General features: G+C 40.9%; 1 long non-coding RNA gene across 1 annotated transcript in view; it reads right to left on the reverse strand.

Annotated features, from left to right (window-relative positions):
- LOC110255755 overlaps positions 5,467 to 16,404 on the reverse strand; it is a 63,039-nt gene continuing 52,101 nt past the window's right edge. Inside the window, exon 3 of the long non-coding RNA XR_002336548.1 lies at positions 5,467 to 5,638. This is a non-coding gene — a long non-coding RNA (uncharacterized LOC110255755). The remainder of the gene's footprint in view (positions 5,639 to 16,404) is intronic.

Here is a 16,404-nt window from a genome sequence, read left to right on the forward strand (position 1 = left end):
TATTTTTGTCTTTTTAGGGCCACACCAACGGCATATGGAGGTTCCCAGGCTAGGGGTCAAATCAGAGCTGTAACTACTGGCCTACACCACCGCCAGAGCAATGCCAGATCCGAGCCACGTCTGCAACCTACACCACAGCTCACAGCAACACCAGATCCTTAACTCACTGAGCGAGGCCAGGGATTGAACCTGCATCCTCATGGATACTATTCAGATTTGTTTCCGTTGAGCCATGACAGGAACTCCTATAAATAATTACAATCATTTTTTTCAACTGTTGTGTTTGGGAAAATATATTGAGTTCCTTTCTCTGGTTGTTAGGTTGTCCATTCTGGGTTTTTTTGTTGTTGTTGTTGCTGTTGTTTTAAGAAAATCTCCAGAAAATGGGCAAAAGACCTGAATAGACGTTTCTCCAAAGATATACAGATGGCCAACAAACACATGAAAAAATGCTCAACATCGCTGATTATAAGAGAAATGCAAATCAAAACTACCACGAGATATCACCTCACACCAGTCAGAATGGCCATCATTAATAAATCCACAAATAACAAGTGCGGGAGGGGCTGTGGAGAAAAGGGAACCCTCCTGCACTGCTGGTGGGAATGTAAACTGGTACAGCCACTATGGAGAACAGTTTGGAGATACCTTAGAAATCTATACATAGAACTTCCATATGACCCTGCAATCCCACTCTTGGGCATCTATCCGGTCAAAACTCTACTTAAAAGAGACACGTGCACCCACATGTTCATTGCAGCACTATTCACAATAGCCAGGACATGGAAACAACCCAAATGTCCATCGACAGATGATTGGATTCGGAAGAGGTAGTATATATACACAATGGAATACTACTCAGTCATAAAAAAGAATGACATAATGCCATTTGCAGCAACATGGATGGAACTAGAGAATCTCATCCTGAGTGAAATGAGCCAGAAAGACAAAGACAAATACCATATGATATCACTTATAACTGGAATCTAATATCCAGCACAAATGAACATCTCCTCAGAAAAGAAAATCATGGACTTGGAGAAGAGACTTGTGGCTGCCTGATGGGAGGGGGAGGGAGTGGGAGGGATCGGGAGCTTGGGCTTATCAGACACAACCTAGAATAGATTTACAAGGAGATCCTGCTGAATAGCATTGAGAACTTTGTCTAGATACTCATGTTGCAACAGAAGAAAGGGTGGGGGAAAAAATATAATTGTAATGTGTACATGTAAGGATAACCTGACCCCCTTGCTGTACAGTGGGAAAATAAAAAATAAAAAAAAAAGAAAATCTCCAGGACCCCACAAGAGGGGCTCATAAATGGCTGAGAGATGGCTTGTGGACCAGCAAGACCTCATGCTGGGTCATGAAGGAAACAGATGGCCTGACACGTTAGCCAGAGGCCTTGGCAGATGGGTAACCACAGTGGATACCAGCAGTGATAGAGGACAGTGAGCAAATGACCAACCGAGATGAGACACATCTTTGTGGGTCCCACCAGGGGAAACAGGACAATCAAATGGCCCTTCCCCAATATCATGAAGTCCCAAAGTCCCTGGGAACCTAGCTGCTACCCTGGGGAGAAGGGGCAGGAAGGTAAGAAGCCCAGTTTTCACTATGTTGATCTTGAAATACCTGAAAGACAAAGTTGACGGAGTTTTTCCTGGAATCAGGGTGACTGAGTTTTCTGCTTTGAAGTGAAAAAAGAGGTATAAAATAGAAGCTAAATTTCATTTCTGCACATGTGAATCTGTGGCCTGTGAAGTTCATACCCACTACATGGTATTTCCACAGGTGCTCTATTGCTTTTTGCTGTTGCTTTTCACCTAAGAACATAAAAAGCATAAAAATCTTAAGAAAAAGCAAGTTTGGTGAATAGATTGCATGGAAAAAAATATATATATCCAAGTCCAGAGAACACCCAAAGAAGTCATACATCTGACCTCAGTATGGCATTTCAGGTAGTGGACTTATTATCCATAAGAATGCTCCCACAATCAGGAAATCTAATTTTTGTCATTTGTTTCAAACTGTGCCCCCACCCAAAACTTGAGCCTGAACTGCCAAGAATAACAAACTTGACAGATTTGTAATTCTGCTCTCCATTTCCCCTTCCTGTTTGTTTGATGGATGTGTAGATTAGCAGTGAAATGGCCCAAGACTAGCAAGAAAATGAGGGGAAAATATCTGGTCATGGTCTTATAACAGAACTTTACCAGTACACCCTGCCCACCTCCTGCATCCATATCACTGCTTTAAACATGTGCACATGTACAGGGGTGCGCGCACACACACACACACACACACACACCCTATAAAAAAGCCTATTGTCCTGTCTAATATTTTTAGGGCAAATTAATATAGGAATTCATTACTTATAGCTTTAACTTTTTAAATGTACATTTGTTGTTTTGTTTGCTTTTTAGGGCTGTACCTGCGGCATATCAAAGTTCTCAGGCTAGAGGTCAAATCCCAAAACACAGCAACTTGGGATCTAAGCAGTGTCTGTGACCTACACCACAGCTCACCGTAACGCCAGATCCTTAACCCATAGAACAAGGCCAAGAATCAAACCCGTATCCTCATGGATACACCAATAGGGTTCATAACCTACTGAGCCACAATGGGAGCTCCGCACTTGTGTTTTTTAAACTTCGGGGAGAGTCTTCTAGAGAAGAATTGTCCTTGGCCTACAAAACTCTTTTTAACATACTTTAAAAATATGTCACCACATTTTTCTCATCAACACAGCAGAAAAAAGAACTGTCCCATGCCATCTACCTACACGCAGAACCTCTCATCTTTCACAGGCTTCCCATCCAGGTAGCTACCTTCTTTCTCTTCAAGCACCTACATCAAGTACAAGCCTCAGACCTTTGCCTTTGCCCTTGCACCTGAGGCTGGATCCTGGGATGTAAAGGCCTCCAATGCCCTCCCTCGTCTCAGCTCCAGCAAGGTCTTCTCCACCCAAACAAATCACCTGCTATGTGGCCAGGACTTATGCACCATAACCCTGGGGATTTGCTTCCCTCTAAGCTCTCTGCTTTTACACATTCCTTCCCTCTGACCACAGCTCATCTCCTTCCACATTTTCTAATCACCATACTCCTCACTGACTGTTTTTATGATCATTATGATCTCTAGATCTTCGGACTTCGCCATGCGTCTGTCTTGGATGTGCAAGGACCCTCTTCTGGAATCATCTGACTCGCTAAATAGCCTGGACCCAATGGCAAGTCATTGAATTACCATCACAATCACTACGATTCTACCACTTCACAGACACTCCAACCTTTTGCCTTCCCTCCTAATATGGCCCCATTACCCAGTGCCAAGCACTTCCTGAAACATATTTCTGCAAAGGCATCTTTATGGACCTGAAGTGAGTTTCAATGATGCCTGGGGATCCTTTTGTCTCCTTTTGGATCTTTCTCATATTTCTTGAACATGGTATCAAAAATTTCTGTATTCTCCTAAGCCCCCACCTCCAACCCCATCCATCATTCCATGTCTCTCCTCTTCCTTACCAAGATCTCAAAATCTCTCTCTCTCTCTCTTTAGGGCCACACCTGTGGTATATGGAAGTTCCCAGGCTAGGGGTTGAACTGGAGCTGTAGTCTCTGGCCTACACCACAGCCACAGCAATGCCAGATCCGAGCACCATCTGCAACCTATACCACAGCTCACTGCAACGCCAGATCGTTTAACCCACTGATCGAGGCCAGGGATCAAACCCCAGTCCTCGTGGATACTAGTTGGGTTTGTTACCGCTGAGACATGGAGGGAACTCCTCCAAATATTCCTCATTTTGATCCTTGTTCCCATCTCTTCCTGTTTTGCTCCATAGTTTTTCTTTCTCAGTTTTGCGTTTTCACTCTCTCTCTCCAAGCTCTTTCAACAACATTAAGCATCATGCTCTATTTTCCTACATATAAAACACTTTGCTCCACTCTGACCAGAGTAATATTATCATTCCATGTCTCTCCTCTTCCTTTTTACACTCTCTTTTCAATAACAATTTATTGAACAAGTATTCTCACTTCATTCCCCACTGACTTCTTAACTCTTACAGTCTAGGACCAGCCTTCCCTTCTCTGTGATCACGTCTCAATGCCTGCCTGCCATCTTTGTTCTGTAATATTTGGCACCACTAAGCCCAGCCTCATTGAAACTTCTCTCTTGTCTCCACTGAAACTGGCCTTCCTCCTACCTCTCTGATTAATCTCTGCCCCTTTTTTAGCTCTCTTTGCTCATCCTTTTCCGCCAAGTGTAGGTAGGTTTATGACTACCCTCGGCCCAGAAATTTTCTGTCTTAACACACTTTTCTTCAGTGATTGCCTCACTCCTAATGTTTTCAGTAGTCTCCCAGACATCTTCATTCAAACACCCCATTTAGATCTTAAAATCAGTAGTTGCAAAACTGAACACATCCTCTTTCCCCCATATATCACTCTCTCCAGAATTTTCTATATTTCATTAATATTTTTCATCATCCCTAAAGTCACAGAGAGAGCTAAACCTCAAAGTAGTTGCCAAGCCATCCATCATCTCTTGCTTCTAGATCTAGGTTTTGTCTAACAACCAATATCTTTCAAATTTTATGTCTTTATCTTAAGTCACATGTGATGACTCACTTTATATCTACCTCAAACTCTTGGTACCATGCATTGTAACTACTGGAATAGCTCAACAACCTCCCCTCTCACCTCCTCCTTCTCTAAGTCATCCCAGATGCTTCAGTTGGACTAATTTTTTTAAAGCATAGCTCTAACAATACCACGTCTCCTACTCAAAATAGTCAGTGGTATCCCATCATCAACCTGGTTAACCACGATCTTGCCATTCGAGCATTCAAGGACTTCTATAACACAGCCCCAGCCTGTTTTCTAGTCATGGATTCGACTAATCCTCAGGCTCTAATCATTGGAAGAAGCTAGAAGAAAAATACTGAGAGGGGTTAAAACTGAAAAATGTCTTTCCCCCTTCTTTATATGTCCTTTGTATTAAGATTTACTTTGTCATTTAAAATTATCTACTTAAATGTCTGTCTCCTCTAGTAAACTATTTTATCCCTAACCTCCTGTTGTTCTGTGAGTGGATCTGCATGAAGGAGGAGTAGCAAACAAACCTATTTCTCAGGAAGCCAATGCTCTTTGTTCCTAAGGAGTATGAGAACAATTGGGTTTAAAAACATTCTAACATAACACCAGCATTAAATAAATTATATTTATTATTATGGCTATGGCTTACTCTACATTAAGCTCTTCATAATTCTATAGAGATTAAGCTTAACTTTTACAAACTAATAGGACTGCAAAGAATTCTTGCCCATACACATACAAGTCTCTGGAAGTCAGTTTTTAACTAATTTGCAAATTCATTTCCAACATTCCTACTCTATAAATGCATCTGTTCATTTGATTCTTCTTTAAACTGGTCTTAACATCTTATTAGTTCCCTCAATTAATTAATTAAACAACGTCTTTGAGATTTATTCATTTTATAGATGCATGAAAGTCACGTACTTACGGCTTTTTGAAAAGCATTCTTTAATAGGTAGCTTCATCACTCTGGAAAATCACTGGAGAAGAAGGATGTCAAATCTGCCTGCCACCCACAGAGAACATCAATGGTCAGTCTGAAATTACAAACGTAAAGCCTTGATTAATCTATTGGTACATATTATGTTTGCTGGTAAAGGAGCTTCTGTACCTACTTTCATCCTTCCTTGAGGGTTTAGATGAGGTGGCTTCAAGTTACTTTGGGGGTAATTACAATACTTAAGACAGCAACACCCTAAAGGTTACATGAATTAGCATACACTGTTCCTGAAGCCTCTAGTATGTGTCAGGGGAATATCTTAAGCCCTGGGGAAATTTTTGATTCAATATAAGGGAAAGGTTTGTAAGTAAGGAAAACTGAATTGCAAAGCTAAAACAGTGAGTTTTAGCAACTACGAACAAAAAGCAAGTCAGCGTGAGAAATGGGGTGGCAGTCTGTGGCCAGGAAAGCCTAGCACCACTGGAGATTTGCTGAGTGTCCAGGACTTAGGCTCAACCTGAGCTATTCCATAGTATCCTTGAATTTAGCAAAAGACATACCCCTACATGGGGAACCAGCCATCCCTATCGGAGTGGAAATCTGCTGAGAAGAGCCGCTGCTCCAGCTGACCAGAAAACTAAGAAGTCTCATTCTTTCAAACCTGAGCCAAGGACAGTCTATATTTAAGTACTTCCCATTTATCAGTCAATCCATTATCGCTTCCATCCCTGTCCTGAGAAGCTGAGGGGAAAGGGAGATCTCTACATATGTCTCCTGTATGTCTCCAGCATTACCTAAATGTCTGGCCAGAAATGAATGGAAGAGAGTGTTACGGATTGGCCACTTAACCACCTTAATCCTTATCCTATTAGAACAACAGTGCTCCAGGTACAGCCCACACACATGCCCCCTTCTAGCCTCGGACAGCCGCCAAGGTTGCTGTCAGCAAGCCCAATTTTAGAATTAGCCCAGAAAAATAAAATCTAACTCCTCTCCCATTGTGTGTCTCTCAAAGTCACTTAATTTCCCCCTTTCCCCCATTAATTCACATTATAAAAACATTGATCTAGTTTAGGTGGAAATTTTTTCCTGCTTCATTAATTTTTTTTTTTTGGACTTCCCTCCGCTGTATCTGCAATGAGTACACACCACCTCCCTTGCAGCCTCTCTGCTTTTAGCAATAATTTGCACATAATGGAACAGCCAGAGGGGGTTTGATCAATGACCTCTGTCTCGGAGATGCTGTTCCTGGGGAAACACATCTGCCAACATAAAGTATTGGAGCAATCACAGCTCAGTGAACGCAGTAATAAGCAACTGTTACTCTGGCGCCATCAGTCATGTTCAGTTACAGACCTGAAAGGAAATGGCACCTCAGGGAGCAATGTCCTTCCATAAATTTGGGCAACAATGAAGAATGATTTGCAATCAAGTAATAAAAGGCCCAAAAAAGGTCCACCATGCATACTAACATCCAGTACAGCTGACAAAGGAAATAAAAAACCTTGGCATTGTTTGCTCGTTATGTAAACTACACAGCTGTCCAAGCAATTAAGATATGATTTTGGGAATTCTCTCGTAAAAATTTGCTAACAGTGCTTCCACTTGTGAAAGTGACATTCTTCTTTATCAGTAAAGTGCATTTCATTAAGGTAATGCAATTTCATCAAGCTTAATAGTAGGAATTGTTTAACCTTATGGCAAGAGTACGTAAACAACATAAAATTAATGCCACTCCTCATGTGAGGGAATAGATTTGCATTAGTGACAGTGCTGATCCAGTAATAAAAAAGGCCAATGGTAGAGCCTTCATGTCCAAGGGCTCTAGGGACCTACAGCTGCTCTCGAACATGTGTTGGAAATCTGTGCCGGCAATAATACAGTTAAATGTTAACCTTCATGCACAGCATGTAGCTAGAAGGAAAGAAACTACTGAAAACTGGCTAGGAAAGGGGCTGACTTTAGAACAAAACAGTGCATTGATCATACGGAGAAGGAGCACAGGCTTGCTAAACAAGCTAAAGAAATGAAAAGGGAAATAACATTCCCAGCCCAAAGTGAGTTGCTTTGGCCCAAGAGACAAGTGGCCCCTTCAACCTGTTGTATACCCCACAGCCATTGTCTCCCACACTGGAGGTCTTGTCTGGAAACTGAGTAGTGGCTGGTAAAAGGAAGTCCTCTCCGAGAAGCGTTCCATTTGGACTCTTCATTTCCACCAATTCAAGCTAAGCCGAGTCTCCCCCTCAAAAGCAAATGCTATTATAGAATTTCCCACAGGAGAGCTAGCACTTGAAAATCATTGTCAACAGAAGAAAGAGCCCTTCATCTTCTAAAGAGAGTCCAAAAACCTGGTAATCCTTGAAAAGCTTCAGCCTCCTCCTCGATATGTGTTTTCATCAAAGTTGTGCATGATTGGAGTTCCCATCATGGCTCAGTGGAAACAAATCCAACTAGGAACCATGCGGTTGTGGGTTCAATCCCTGGCCTCACTCAGTGGGTTAAGGATCTGGCATTGCTGTGAGCTGTGGTGTAGGCTGCAGACTTGGCTCACATCTGGAGTTGCTGTAGCTGTGCCGTAGGCTAGAAGCTGTAGTTCCGATTTGACCCCTAGCCTGAGAACTTCCATATGCCATGGGTGCAGCCCTAAAAAGATGTGCCCTAAAAAAATGTGCATGATAAACACCATCAATTCACTTCAAATCTCCTCCTGCAATCTTCCACCCATAGCAAAGGAGTGGGAGAGAAAAATAAAAGCCAGTAGTCTAGATTATTTCCTGATTATACTGTTAACCACCAAACAATTACATGATCATCCTGCAAGCAAGCCCACTCCTTATCAACTGAATACACAGTCGCTCCTCACTATGGACTAATTTCCATAACTGAAAAGATGGAGACCCTGCCTTCGGGGAGCAAGTGGCCTGATGAGAGGACAAATATGCAAATAAAGAGAGAAGGTTGAATGAAATGAGCAATACTTAAGTTTGGTATCGGGAGCAGAGAGGAGTATAGGCTTAATTTTGACTGAGGGGTGGGATTGTGAACATGAACAGAGTAGAATTTTTTTGATGACTGGGCCCTTCCAGAATATGACTCCATCATGAGATCCTTTGAGGATAAGGTAGAGATTATGAATGAGATACACTGACAGATGTGGCTGGATTGAGAGTTTAGAGCTAGATCATAGAAAGCCTTAAATGATCCAGGGTTCTTCGAGAGATAGATGGCAAGTTCAGATGAGATAACTGAGAAAAGTTTAACCATGAGATAGTCACAAAAGTGTGGGCAGGACTAAGGGAAACTAACAAGGGATAGTGAAATAATCTATGGCTACCAACAGCAGGGAGTTCTGATGACCCTGGAGAATACTGAAGATGTGGTCTTAGAGGGATACAGCCCAGCCAGGAGGACTGCAAAGGAACAGATGCTCTAAAGGGAAAACCCAATCAGAAGCCAGAAAGCAAGGGAACCAACTGAATCAGTCAATAAACGTATGAGACCAGGAGGAAAAAAGGATGGAGAGCTGATCTAAGAGGCAAACTGTAAAGGTACCGTGAAGTCTAATCACCACAAGAAACTACAATACTGATAATAATTCTCTATGTGAATAGAACTGTAAGATTTTCATTTTAGAGTATAAGCTATTTAAAAGCAAGGACTGTGTCTTTTTTTTTTTCTTTTTTCTTCTTTTTGGCCACACCTACAGCATATGGAAATTCCCAGACCAGGAATCAAATCTGAGCTGCAGCCTACACCGCAGGTGCAGCCACAGTGATTTCTTAACCCACAGTGCCAGGCTGGGGATCGATCCTGTGCTGCCACTGAGACAATGCCAGATTCTTAACCCACTGTACAACAGTGGGAACTCCTGTGATTTTATCCTTCTTTTATCCCCTGCATCTCACATAGGCAGGGACAAGTACCAATGTGAGAATATAAGCGACTAGCAATTAAACAAGATTGATACTGTCAAGCCTAAAATGCCACAAAGAAATTTTGCTTATGGTCCTTGGAAACCCACCTCTTTCCCCTCAAGAAGAACAATGGCAGTAAATGGATGGCCAAAGGCATGGCATGCTACTTTTGAGATCAATACAATTTTAGGTCATCCCTGAGTATATGGACCAAATGCTGAATGAGGCTGGAGTTTCAACCCAGCCATACATCATCTGTTGCAAAAGGAAACCTGAACATGAGTCACTGGGCTCTATGGCCACCGAAACAGTTAAACTCTATTCTATGGTATGCTTGGCTGGGTCCACAGAGAGAGGATAAGCACAACACGCTGGCTTCCTCCACCTACAGAGAGATGGAGACGTAGGTCACTTTTGCCTGGTGATGAAAAGGGGAGAATGAGGGTAGCAGCCTTTTAGTACAAAGAGCCTTAGGCTTCTCATGAGTGGACACAGGTCTGAGATCCAGACACACAGCCTGTGACTAATGTGACCATCAATTCTCTGAACCTCACTGACTGAGCTGCTCATAGGTCAGGTCAAGATAATTCCTACACCTCAGGATTATTGCTCTATAAATGAAATACATGTGGAAAAGTGGTTTATAAACTGCAACACAGTATACAAGTAGAAGGTATTATCCTGGCTATTGCTTCCTCACATTCAACAATTATTCAGCCTCTGAAAATGGATCCTAACATTTATGGGGGCTAGTCTACGAGTTATTTATAGTACATAGGGGAGAATAATCATATTTTTCAATTGTAATTATATTTATTTAAACTTTAATGAAGATGGCTATTTGTCTATAGTTTGATTTCTTCGGGTTACCCTGTCAGCTTTGCTAGATTTTCCATCAAATGTACATGGTTAATAAATAGCTAGGAGTTCCCGTCATGGTGCAGTGGTTAACGAATCGACTAGGAACCATGAGGTTGCAGGTTTGGTCCCTGCCCTTGCTCAGTGGGTTAACGATCCGGCGTTGCCGTGAGCTGTGGTGTAGGTTGCAGACGCGGCTCGGATCCCGCGTTGCTGTGGCTCTGGCGTAGGCTAGTGGCTACAGCTCCGATTCGACCCCTAGCCTGGGAACCTCCATATGCTGCGGGAGCGGCCCAAGAAAGAGCAAAAAGACAAAAATAAATAAATAAATAGATAGATACCTCTTTAAATGTGTTATGAATGTCCACAGACATTAGACTATGGTTCAATACCCTATACTAGGATTATCAAGACAGTCAAATGATGGAGAAGGACAGTAAAAATTTACCTGTGGGAGATAATTACACTATGGAACATTTCATCAAGTATGCTGCATGATAAGGCACACTAGAATGTTAAGGCCATGGTAGCTCTTTGTCAGAAATATTCAGTCATCTGCTATCCCTGTTTCTGTCTTTATTGAGATACAGCTGACATACATTAGTTTCAGGTTTACCTCCTCATGCTTCAATATTTGTATTTATTATAAAATGATCACCACAATAAGCCTAGTTAACATCTGTCACCATATGGTTACAAAAATTTTTTTCTTGTGGAAAGAATTTTTAAGATCTACTCTCAGCAACTTTCAAATATATAATACAGTATTAGTAACTATTTGTCTTTCTCTGTCTGACTTATTTTACTTAGTGTAATTCCCTCAAGGTCCATCCATGTGGTTGCAAATGGCAAGATTTTATTCTGTTTTACGGTTAAAATATACACACACATTTCTTTTTTCTTCTTCTTTTTTACAGCTGCACCTGCAGCATGTGGAAGTTCCCTGGGCCAGGGGTCAAATCAGAGATGCAGCTGCAGCCTATGCCACAGCCATGCCAACACCAGATCCAAGCCACATCTACAATCTACACCACAGCTTATGGCAATGCCAGATCCTTAACCCACTGAGCCAGGCCAGGGATGGAACCCACATCTTCACAGAGACAAGATCAGGTCCTTAAACCACTGAGCCATAACAGGATCTCTCGATCTCTCTCTCTCTCTCTCTCTCTCCCCCTCCCTCCCTCCCTCCCTCCCTCTCTCTCTCTCTCTCTCTCTCTCTCTCTCTCTCTCTCTCTCTCACACACACACACACACACACACACACACACTTCTTCATCCATTCACCCATCAATGGATACTTAGGTTGTTTCCATATCTTGGCTATGTAAATAATGATGCAGTGCGTGTGGGGGTGCAATTATCTTTTTGAGTTAGTGTTTTTATTTTCTTTGGATAAATACTCAGAAGTGTTTTAAATTACAACACCCCCCCATACTCTTCTACCACCACCATGACCACAGAAGTCAGCTTTGATAATGGCCAAATCTGATGGATTAACTTTCTTCTTGATATCTGTCTTTAAGAAGCAGAAAATGTAGTTTTAATAACATGCTCTCTGGAGCCAGATGGCTTTGGTTCAAATCTTGTCTCTGCATTGCAAGCTGCATGACCATAGGGAAAAGTTATATAACCTCTCTATGGCTTAATATCCTTATATGTAAAATGGGAATAATAATAATACCAACCTCATAGGGTATTACAATGCCTGGCACAGGGGTTTACAAGTACTTTTTTCATTTAAAAAACTGCTTGTGCTTTCAAAAAATAAACAAACCTGTGATAGTTTTCTGGATCTCTGTGGACAATTATTTATTTCAAAATAAGAATTAGGAGACTTTCTTTATACATCAGTAGTTTTAATGCATAGTTCTCCAGATATGTTGCTTTCAAAATCTAATGTAGCATCTAAATTTGTTCACACCAATAACTCTGTCAAAAGACCTAGACTCCAGGCCAGGCTCTCTGCCACAGAAAATTGGGTCACTAACCATTTGGCAGGTATGAGAAATTCCCTTAACCTTCTTGCATCTGAATGTCTCCAAATTCAATAATACTGTAAGAGAAGTGCTCAGATTGGGGAACAAAACTATTAGTGTTTTCAGGGATTAGGTCATGCAGGCAGGGGTTCAGACACAGCAATGAGGTTTGGGAATTACTTCATAAAAAGTCAGGAAGACATTTATGCAAGGCTCTATCTGCTAGGTGGAATCACTAATTCAGCTTTCTTATGCCCCAGAGCTTCTCTGGGCTTAACATTTCCAAAAGAATGAGTAATATGGGATGGATAGAAGGATGAGGAAAATGGCCTATGAGAGCAATTGTATGTCAAGGCCCCTAGACTCTTCTTTGTGCCCCAACAAGCAATGTGAAACCACTCACTATGAGACAGATATCATGATACCCGTCTCTGGGGATCCCTACAACTAAAAAAGAGAAGATACCAAGAAAACTGTTAACTGTCTTTAATGGCAGAGGCACTGATGTGGAAGGATGATAAAACCCAAAGCTGAGGTTATCTGCTCATTTAGGAGAGCAGCACTTAAGACAACTCTGATCACAGGCTCTTGTTCCTGGGCAGCTCCAGTCCACTTAGAAGTAACTGTGATGTAATAGAAAGGACACCAAAGACTCAGAAGACCTGGAACTGAGGCCAGTCTCCTAAGTTGGCATAATAGAAAATGTATTTGTCAGAAGTTTGGAGTGTAGAAAATATGGATAGATTGACTTGGATATGAAATCTATGCATCTTCTTATCTCACAAACATACCTGAGGGTCTGTGATCCCTGCTGGCTCAACTTTATTCAGAGCATTCTATGGTACTGTTATTCTTCTTCTTCTTCTTTTTTTTTTTTTTTTTTGCCACACTTGCAGCATGTGGAAGTTCCTGGGCAGGGATCAAACCCATGCCAGCACAGCAGCAACCTGGGCCACAGCAATGACAATGCCAGATCCTTAACCCAGACGAGAGAGGCACTAAGAAGGGGCAAAAATACAGGCTAACATATTCACACTTATGGGGCATTAGGATTTGGACATCTTTGGGGAACAGGGGACCATGATTCTTCCACCCCATGGTGCTTTAGGATGAGGAGGACATTTAACAACATTTTACAAAAGGTGTCAGAGCACTACTGAGGGGTTCCTTCTGCAAGGCAGGCTACAGGCATTAAACACCCCTCTTACACAAAGAGATAGATACCAAGGGGCTCTCCCATTCCCAAGTCAGGCTACTCAGAACTCATAACCAGAAACACCAGGCAAAACAGAAGGATTCAGAGGTCAACAGCCCATAGATGATAAATCAGACAACTAGCTTAATAAGACATACTGAGCTAAGAATCTAAAGGAACAAATTTAAAGACAACCTCCTAGAAAATGACATTAGACAAGTGAATTCAGGAATTTACAGCACCCCATAATGTGCTATATTAAAGCTAATACTTCAACTAGACTGCAGTCAGTCTTATCACCCATTGCCTTAGTCAACAAAAATTATAAAGTGATTAAAGATATCAAATCATTGTCATTACAGTGCCAGAACTCAATACCCAACATATAATGGATATTCCACAAGCGTACAAAACATGCTAACTGAATGGATGAATAAACGAATGCTATTCAGAAGCCTTTTCTTTCATGATTACACAAATGATTATAATAGTTTGAGTTTTTTTATTTTAATTTATTTTTTGTTATTTGCAAAGATCTCTGAAGAGAGCTTTATTTTCTTATTAAAGTATAGTTGATTTACAACGTTGTGCCAATTTCTGCTGTACAGAAAAGTGTAGAGTGACTCTGTTATACATACATATACATTCCCTTTCTTATTTTATCTTCCAGCATGTTGTATCCCAAGAGATTGGGTATAGTTCTCTGTGCTATACAGTAGGACCTCACTGCTTGTCCATTCTAAATGTGAGTTTGTATCTTCTAACCCCAAACTCCCTGTCCATCCCTCTCTATTCCCCTCCTCCTCCTTGGCAACCACAAGTCTGTTCTCTATGTCTGTGAGTCTGTTTCTGTTTTGTAAATAGGTTATTCATGCCATACTTTAGATTCCACACATAAGTGGTATCATATGGTATTTGTCTTTATGACTTACTTCACTTAGTATTATAATCTCTAGTTATATACATGTTGCTGCAAATGGCATTTTTCATTCTTTTCTGTGGCTGAGTAGTATTCCATTTACCCTCATACCATGCACAGAAATGAACTCCAAATGGCTTAAAGACATAAACATAAGACATGACACCATAAAACTCCTAGAAGAGAACATAGGCAAAACATTGTCTGACATAAATCATGCAAGTATTTTTTATTTTTATTAAAATATAGTTGATTTACAGTGTTGTGTCAATTTCTGCTGTATAGCACACTGACCCAGTCATACATATATTTGTGTGTATATATATACACATTCTTTTTTCATACATCTTCCATCATGTTCTATCCCAAGAAATTGGATATTGTTCCCTATGCTGTACAGTAAGGCCTCACTGAGTATCCATTCAAATTTAATAGTTTGCATCTATTAACCCCAAACTCCCAGTCTATCCCACTTCCTCCCCACTGCCCCTTAACAACTAAAGTCTGTTCTCTTTGTCCATGAGTCTGTTTCTGTCTTATAGATAGGTTCATTTGTGCCATATTTTAGATTTCACATATAAGTGATATCATACGGCATTTGTCTTTTTATCTTTCTGACTTCGCTTAGTATGAGAGTCTCTAATTGCATCCATGTTGCTGCAAATGCTAAGTACCACATCTTCCTAATCCATTCATCTATTGATGGACATTTAGGTTGTTTCCATGTCTATACAAATGTTTTCTTAAGTCAGTCTCCCAAGGCTATAAAAATAAAAACACAAGTAAACAAATGGGATCTAATCAAAATTACAAGCTTCTGCACAAAGCAAAGGATACCACAAACAAATGAAAAAAAAAAAAACCTATAGAATGGGAGAAAATATTTGCCAATGGTGTAACCAACTAGGACTTAATCTCCAAAATATACAAATAATTCATATACCTCAACCACAAAAAAGCAAACGACCCAATTCAAAAATGTGAAGAAGACCTAAATAGACATTTCTCCAAAGAAGACATATGGAGGGCCAGAAGGCACATGAAAAGATGCTCAACATCGCTATTATTAGAGGAATGCAAATCAAAGCTACAATGAAGTACCACCTCATACTGGTCAGAATGTCCATCATTAATAAGTCTACAAATGACAAATGCTGACGAGGGTGTGGAGAAAAGGGAACCCTCCTACACTGTCGGGGAGAATGTACACTGGTACAACCACTATGGAGAACAGTATGGAGGTACACAGAAAAATAAAAATAGAGTTACCATATGATCCAGCAATCCCACTCCTGGGCATATATTGGGACAAAACTATAATTCAAAAAGCTAGGGAAGAAAAAAAAGATACAAGCACCCATATGTTCACAGAAGCAGTATTCACGACAGCCAGGACATAGAAACAGCCTAAATGTCCATCGACGGATGAATGAATTAAGAAGATACATATATGATATGTACATTACATATATGAGGTATTTTTAAATTTCTAAAAAATGGGAACTTGATTTTTAATGCTCACTGGATAATATGATGAAACATGCTATACGTCAATAAAGTTATATGTTCACATCATGGGATAATGTATACATGTGCCTGGGTGTGTGTGATATTTCCTAATGTCATTACAGGAACCAAGGAATGCCTAAACCCTGCTCTGCTCTATACCACATGACAAACCTGCCTGCACACAGACAAGAAGTTTTAAGATCATGCTCCTACAGAGGGGAGACAAGGAACAAATGGAGCCATCAGGCAGGATAGAAAGTAGATTTTGCAACAAGCTCAAGCTGTCTCTAACAGCAGTCATATCACAAGGTTGTTGAAAAGATAAACCATTTAAAATGCTCTATTAACCAACTAAAATAGCCAATAGAATGCTTCCCTGGCCTCTGTAAACAGTGTCACTCATTTTCCTTTATTGAGACTAGGAGGGGGTTGTTGTATGGGGTCCTTCCCAAACGTTCTGTGATTCTAAAATGTAAAGATTTCCTTCCA

Source organism: Sus scrofa, chromosome 1, assembly GCF_000003025.6.
Source record: "Sus scrofa isolate TJ Tabasco breed Duroc chromosome 1, Sscrofa11.1, whole genome shotgun sequence".
Lineage (NCBI taxonomy): Eukaryota > Metazoa > Chordata > Mammalia > Artiodactyla > Suidae > Sus > Sus scrofa.